Source organism: Gossypium hirsutum, chromosome A04 (assembly GCF_007990345.1).
Source record: "Gossypium hirsutum isolate 1008001.06 chromosome A04, Gossypium_hirsutum_v2.1, whole genome shotgun sequence".
Taxonomy (NCBI): Eukaryota; Viridiplantae; Streptophyta; class Magnoliopsida; order Malvales; family Malvaceae; genus Gossypium; species Gossypium hirsutum.
This window is the reverse complement of record NC_053427.1, coordinates 16,032,285-16,040,680: the sequence shown is the minus strand read 5'-3', so window position 1 is coordinate 16,040,680 and position 8,396 is coordinate 16,032,285. Positions and strand designations below refer to the sequence as shown.

Sequence of the window (8,396 nt, the reverse complement as noted above, 5' to 3'; positions counted from 1 at the left end):
GAAGAGCTATAAAAGAAAACAGTTTTGAAGGTGGTGCAAGGGTGGTGGTTGGAAACACGGAAATTTACGCATTTTTATATACACTTTTTAACTTAAAATCATATAATTTCGATAAAATTCTTGTCGAAAAATAATTAATTTTTATAAAATAATTAAAGTGCACTTAAAATATGAACATGTTGAATTTTAGTTAATTTTATAATTATTTTTGATGAATTTTGGTTATTTTCGACATATTTGCACAAAGGACGAAAAATGGCTTGGCAGATACTGCTAGAAGCACAAAACTGAGAAGCAATTTGAAGTATCGAGGCGAACTATATTTCAGCCTAAGATGGTCCAAAATTATATGTATTAATTCATAATATAATTAATTTTAATTTATATCCAATTTAATTTGGGTTAATAAATTATTATTAATTAATTATGAAAATGTAGTCCAATTGAACCGAACTGCCCACGAAAAGGACAGCCCAAAACCATCTCAAGAGCTGATCCAAATCAGCTTATTAGCTGATTATTTAAGCTTGCAAATAGGCCCTCGAAGACTTGTTCAAGTTACATTCAAACCCCTCCACAATTGGTGGCTTTGTAGTTATGCCCAAGCCAAATTTAGCAAAGTTGAAACCATCAACCTTGCCACATGTGTGGCCAGGCAAGGGATGGCTCTTTGGCTGCTATTTTTAGTTAATTTTAGCAGCCATCTTCAGCTATAAAAATCACCCTTTGGCTAATCATTCAACACACCTCAATTCATTCACATCTTCTCTCTCTTTTCTCCATTTTCTCTCTTTTTTGACATTTTAAATTCTCTTGCTCTCCTGCCGATTTCCTCCCTTGGAAAAGGGGTGTTCACCAGCCATTTTGGAGCAACATTGAAGTGTTCGTAGCAGCTTTGATCAACGAAGACAACAGAGAATGAAGAACGGAGCAAGCTAGTCAAGCCATGGAAAAACACCTGATTTGATTTTGAACATATCTATGAATATTTATGTTGTTGGAATGATTAATTTAATCAAATTAGCTTGAATTTAATTCGTGTTAGGTTGATTGCATTCCATCTTCTTAAATTGTTAAAATTGTGTTTATGTTGTTATAGGCCTCGGTAAGATGCTTGATTAAGTAAAATCATGACTAAGTTATTCTTGCATTACAATTGTTAGGTAACTAATGAATTAATTATTTAAACTGATTGAAATTGTAATTAATAGACACAGTACTTAATCAGTGCATGTTTAATCATATAAATAGCTAAGGGTTAAATTAGCAACGGTATCGGACGATACATTTGCCTTGCATAACTTGCAAGATTATTGTGATTAAACTGTTTCAAGGTAAGGATACTTCGTTACCTCACATAGACTTTTATGTGCTTATTAAATCGAGTTAATTGTTTGAATTGACATAAGGATATGTTTAAGAGATTATTTCAATTTAATAAGTACGTATGTGCTATAACATATTTGTCTATTAAGATTTGTTTAATCTATTGAATTGACATAGAGATATGTCCAAGAGCTGTATGGATTTTGGTAGGTGAGTATGTTCATAAGTTAGTAAATTACCGAGTTGTCGTGAATTTATTCATAACAATATAAACATGAGTTTAATAATTCTAAGATAAGAAATGTAATTAATCTAGCACAATTATGTCATCTTGATTAAACTTGTATTTTGAAATCGTGCATTTGAGATTTATTTATTTAGTTTACTTAGTTTAAAATCTTAGTGTTTAATCACCCTCTTCAAACAAAATATTTTTCTTCACCAAAGTGTGTTAAATAACATTCATAAATAGTTTTTTTCACAGTCCCTGTGGGTACGATAACTCGACATTTACTTGTCACTTTATTACTTGTTGCGATTGTGTACACTTGCACATTTCAGTCATTCCAAGTTTTTGGCGTTGTTGTCGGGGACTGTGTTTGAAAAAGTCATTATTTGTGAATTTTTTAGTTTTGAATTTTGGTTCAATTTTCTATTTAAATTTTAACTTAATTAATTTTTCTGTGATTATTTCAGGTGTTTATGAGTATTGACTAAATCATCGATTTACTCCCTGTAGACCCTGAGATTGAACGAACTTTCCGACAGCGAAGAAGACAAGCAAGTCAGAGAAAGACCGAAGAAATGAACTTTGAAAATCCAAATCAAGGAAACAGAACAAACCCTGCTCAAAATCCTATCCTTATTGCTGATGATAGGGATAGAGCTTTAAGACAGTATGTCGTGCCAATGTTTAATGACCTTAATCTGGGTACTAGGAGACCTGAAATCGAGGCACAATAGTTCGAGCTGAAGCCAGTCATGTTCCAGATACTTCAGTCAGTGGGCCAATTCAGTGGAATGCCTACCGAAGATCCTCACGTACACTTAAGACTGTTTATGAAGGTGAGTGATTCTTTCAAGTTAGCAGGAGAACCCGAAGATGCATTACGATTGAAGCTATTCCCGTATTCGCTAAGGGACAGAGCTCGAGCCTAGTTGAACTCCTTGCCACCAGATTCAATTTCCACATGGCAAGAGTTAGCAGAAAGATTCCTTATGAAGTATTTCCCGCCTAGCAAGAATGCTTAGTTGAGGAACGAGATCACTGCTTTCCAACAAATGGATAATAAGTCCTTGTATGAGGTATGGGAAAGGTATAAAGAATTATTACGAAAGTGCCCTCATCATGGAATCTCACATTGCATCCAACTTGAGACGTTTTATAATGGTCTCAGTGCTCACACAATGATGGTAGTGGACGCTTCTGCTAATGGTGCTCTCTTTTCTAAGTCTTATAATGAGGCTTATGAAATCATTGAGAGGATTGCCAGCAACAACTACCAATGGCAAACCAATCAAGCAGAGTCAGAAAGACGAGTTGCTGGAATACATGAAGTAGACGCTCTTACTTCACTCGCATCTCAGGTATCATCAATATCCTCAATGTTAAAAAATCTTCCTACTAATGGGTCTAATAGTTTTGCAGCACAGCCACCAAAATCAATTTGAAAATATAGCCAGTGTCTATTGTGGGGAAGGACATTTGTTTGAAAAATGTCCATCGAACCCAGAATCCATATATTACATGGGTAACCAGAACCAAAATTGAGGAAGGTAAGGACTACAATCCAATTTCTATAACCCATCATGGCGAAACCACTCGAATTTTTCATGGAGTAACCAAGGGGCTAGAACCAGTAACACTTACGCCCAACCTAGAGTGACCCAGCCATCTAGTTTTCCCCAAAAAGTTTAGAAACCAACCTAAGCTGAACCATCCAATGGCTTAGAAAATTTATTAAAGGCATACATGGTGAAGAATAATGCCTTAATTCAAAGCCAAGCAGCTACATTGAAAATTTATAAAACCAAATGGGTCAGCTTGCTACTGAACTCAAAAACCAACCACAAAGTGCTTTACCTAGTGATATGGAGAATCTGAGGAATGAAGGGAAGAAGAATTGTAAAGCATTGACACTGAGGAGCGGAAAAACATTAGAGCCCAATACCGTCGAAGTTCAAAAAGAGCCAGTTGATGCTCAAAACTTAAAGGAAGTTCAACCGAGTGTTGAAATTCTAGATTCACAAGAACCAGAATCTATAAAATCCGACAAGGTGACTTCAAAACCAGTTAAATCTGATCAACTAACAACTTCGTTAGATGCAGAATTGTCACATAAGACGAATTAACCAGTTCCAGTAAAGAAACCTTCACCACCCTACCCTTAAAGACTTCAGAAGCAGAAGCAGGAAATTCAATTCAAGAAGTTCCTAGACGTATTCAAGCAACTTCATATCAATATCCCGTTGGTTGAAGCACATGAAAAAATGCCAAACTACGTCAAATTCATGAAGGATATCCTGTCTAAAAAAATGAAGGCTTGGAGAATTTGAGATGATAGCCTTAACAAAGGAATGCAGTGCATATCTTCAAGACAAATTACCCCCAAAGTTAAAGGATCTTGGATGTTTTACCATACCTTGCAACATTGGAGCAACATATTGTGGTAAGGCACTATGTGACTTAAGTGCGAATATCAACTTGATGCCCATGTCAATATTTAGGAAGTTGGGGATAGGTGAAGTTAGACCTACTACAGTTACACTTCAATTAGCAACCGGAAGACCATTCTTAGCAACTGGAAGGACCCTTATTGATGTGCAGAAGGGCGAGCTTACTATACGTATTCAAGATGATCAGGTAACATTTAATCTTTTTAAGTCGATGCGATTTCCTGACACAATTGATGGTTGTTTTGTAGTGTCCGATTTAGAGGATTTAATCATGGAAAAGGAACTCAACTATGTTGAGGACCCATTGGAACGAAGGTTGACATCAGATCCTCCAAATAATGAAGAGGAGGATGAATACTTAGCTTTGTTAGAAGCTAATCAAAGGGGATTTAATCCACAATCCAATTTTGAATCTTTGGAATTAGAGAAAAAGGATTATGCCCAACCAAAAGCGTCACTCGAAGAGCCACCTAAATTAGATTTGAAGGTACTTCCCTCACATTTGAAATATGTTTATTTAGGTAACCCTTCTACTCTGCTTGTGATTGTTTCAGCAGAATTAACTACTGAGCAAGAAGAGAAACTCATCTTGGTGTTAAAACAATTCAAGAAGTCTATCGGATATACCATAGATGATATTCGCGGTATTAGTCCATCTATGTGCATGCACAAGATTATACTAGAAGATGGCGAAAAAGGGACGATTGATGGACAACGAAGACTAAACCCCATCATGAAGGACGTAGTCAAGAAAGAAATCATCAAGTGGTTAGATGCGGGTGTAATTTACCCTATCTCAGATAGTTCATGGGTAAGTCCGATCCTATGTGTGCCAAAGAAAAGAGGTATCATGGTTATTGAAAATGAGAATAACGAGTTGATACTGGCTAGAATGGTTACGGGATGGAGAATTTGCATCGATTACCGAAAGCTGAACAAGGGGACTATGAAAGATCACTTTCCTTTTCTGTTTTTGGACCAGATGCTAGATAGACCTGCAGGGAAAGACGATTACTATTTTCTCGATGGATACTCGGGTATAATCAGATTACAGTAGCATTGAAAGATCAGCACAAGACGACATTCACATGCCCATACAGTACATTTGCATTTAGATGCATGCCATTTGGTTTATGTATTGCACCTATTACATACCGATCATGCAATCTGCAATCTCCAGAATGCCATTTACCACAATGCTTGCACTCGACTCTATTCTGTCAAACATTGCCAACAGTAGCTATTGAAGTGGCTCGTGAACTCATAGGGGGTCGGTCTCGATCTCGTCTAGAAAAGCCCGCAGTAGCCTTAGATCGACTAGAATCATCTTTGAACTTCTTCGATGCTGAGTGAAAAGTCTTACCTGATGATCTTTTATAGGAATCTCTAGCTTCAAAATTAGCTTTTCTTTTCTCTTTCCTGAGCTCTTCGGCTTTGCAAGCTCGGTCAACAAGTACTACGAACTCTTTGATTTCAAGTATACCAACCAGCAATTTAATGTCTTCATTCAAACCGTCTTCGAATCTTTTACACATGATAGCTTCAATTGAAACACACTCACGGGCATATCGATTGAGTCTCACAAATTTTCGCTCAAATTCTGTCACAGTCATTCAAACCGGCTGCCTTGCCTCAGTATGACCAGCACCTCTGCCCGGTGCTCCACGACCACAGCCCATACCATTTCCACCATTGGCCTGACCACGGCCTCTCAGTGGCTGCTGACCACCCCGTTGAACATTACCAAAACTAGTAGCTTGCATCTACTCTGTAGACAACCTTTAACACAGTGCTCCAATGATCCGCATCTCGAACCTGCACCCATCTTTTTCTAACATTCCCCTTGATGGCGTTTCCCGCAGTCAGCACAAAACAGCGGTCTAGTAGTAGCAGCAGCAGGGGTTCTAACTCTGGTTGGCCCATCAACTTTGGGCTTTTTCTTAAACCTCTAAAAAGAATTTGAGGGCTCAGCATCCCTCTTACCTCTACTTTTCTCTCTGTTCTGGCGCCCAGTACAAATCACATTCTCAGAGGAGCTATCAGAACCCTTAAACCATCTCTGAGGCCATCCTCAAACCAAACACACCGCTCGTATTTTGTTGCCACCATCCCTCGTGCATAGTGGCTCAAACATAAAAATTTAGCCTCATATTCAGCCATTGTCTTATCTCTCTGAGTTAAATTCAAAAATTCCCTCCTACGGGCATCCACATAGCTAGCACCCACATATTTAGCCTAGAAAGTAGTCTTAAAAAACTCCCAGGTCAACCAATTGGCTTGAGTGCCCTCTTTGACAGTAAGCCACCACTGGTAAGCCTCGTCTCTCAAAAGAGATACTGCACCTTTTAAATTCTGTTCAAGGGTGCAATCAAGGTCATCCATGATCCTTTATATGGCCTCAGTCCAATATTCAGCAACATTAGGGGCCACTCCAGCAATACCCTTAAATATCTCTGCCCCATTAGATCTGAGTCGTTTCGTAACTGACCCACAGCCCACAGTACCAGTACTAGGCCCAACGACCCTTTCCAAAATCCTCAACATTACTTGGGACAGTGCGTCATCCCTAGCTGCTCGATTTTGAAACCCTGTCTCAACCATAGGTGAAGCTGGTGCCTCTCTAACTTCCTTATTAGACTGGTGTCTAGAAGACGAAGACCCAGCCCGAGCACCTCCACAGCCTCTGCTGCGGCCTCTACCACGACTACCTCTACCGATATCTTATGAACAATATTATCTCAGAGTTTTGTTTTCATAGTTCGTATTCTTACTATGGTTCGTAGTTTTCTCTAACTAAAGAGTTTCAGTACAGTTTTACTACCTAAAGTAGTCTCAGTAATAACATTTCAATATTATCTTTCCAGAATAACAATCAGAAAACTTACAGGATCGATGCAGAGACTCAGTGTACCACTTCTTCAGTAAAACATTACCAAATAATCTCTTTAAACCATTCTAAAACAATGTTGTTAAAATTTCCACATTTTTGAAAAAAACACAAATCCACAGTCGAGTTTTACAACCTAGCTCTGATACTACTAAATGTAACACCCCAAACCCAGCCTAGACGTTATGGCCGAATCTGTGATGTCACATTGGAGTGTTTTCCCAAAACATAAATTGCGTGACAATTTGTTCTACATAAAAATGCTTTAAGTTCTGAGCAAAAGTTTTAGATGTCTGGTTCATTGTGAAAACTCAAGTTGTCTTAGCAAAATATTAATTATATTAGTTTGTTATTAAATTTTAAAATGGTGTTTGTTGCGGAAGCTTTTAAAATGTGTTGCGTAAACGTGGTGTTTTTAAAAATGTCATTTGTTTATACTTTCCTGAAAACCCGAGACCTACCACTGCCAGTTTAAATTTTAAGTAACTAAATCCCCAAATTAAAATAAAAATAAAAATAAAGAGGCCTTATTACAAAATAAAAACCCCAAATAAACTCTTTAGTTTAATAGTAAAAGAAACTTCGTCGAGTGGCCACCTCTGAGTCCTCCGTCACCTTGATCCATCTATGCCTAGGGATTTCCTGCATAGTTAACAGATGGGTGATTTTACGAAAACTTAGTGTGTGAAATCCTATAAAAGCATACAATCAGAGTAAACACAATTTGGGCCTAAGCCCTTTCAGTTTCAGTTAGGGCCTTAGCCGCTCTTTCTATAGCAGAAACAGTCTATGCCTGGGCCCATTTCAGTATCAGTGGCAGTCTAGGCCTTAGCCCATTTTAGTACAGTTTGCAAACAAAGAATTCTACCCAATCCATCCGCTACACACCATCTCCGTACCAGCCCTACACACTACATGGGGATAAAACCCTACATACCAAGTCGTACCAGCACTAAAACAATATTTACAGTAGAGCTGCTAGTAGTAGGCTTATAGCCTTTTAGTACACTTCCTTCAAAATCATATATCCCACCCCATGCAATGCAACATAATATAAATGTACATACAGTAAAAATGACATGCTCAAATAGTCATACATCACATAGGGGTAAAATAGTCATCTTACCAAAATAAGGGCCCAACCATCCTCACCAGCCCAACAGTAGGTCCACAGTTGTCTCGGGCAACTCGTGTAACCTTAACAGTTAATTAGTGATAATGGGCCTACAGCCCATATCACGGGCCCATGTGGGCTCACACGCCCGTGTAGCCCATGTGGGCTCACACGCCCGTGTAGCCCATGTGGGCTCACACGCTCGTGTAGCCCACATAGCCCAATCATAGCCTTAGCCGTATGGTATACATAGCCTAGCCCACTAACTACCAGACTTTTATGAGATTTTTCCATGCAGAGCCCACAGGCCCATTGGGCCTACGCGGCCCAATTCAGCCCAAAATGGTACAATGTCATTTTAGTCCATGAAAGTGCTCATGGCCATCTCATCGA

The 8,396-nt window shown here is 38.5% G+C and overlaps 1 non-coding gene across 1 annotated transcript; it reads right to left on the bottom strand.

Moving 5' to 3' along the window:
* Nucleotides 1-2,575: 2,575 nt before the first annotated feature.
* Nucleotides 2,576-2,681, bottom strand: LOC121228483 (small nucleolar RNA R71). The gene has a single exon (XR_005926059.1). It is a non-coding gene; the product is annotated as a small nucleolar RNA R71 (small nucleolar RNA).
* Between the last annotated feature and the right edge of the window lie 5,715 nt (nucleotides 2,682-8,396).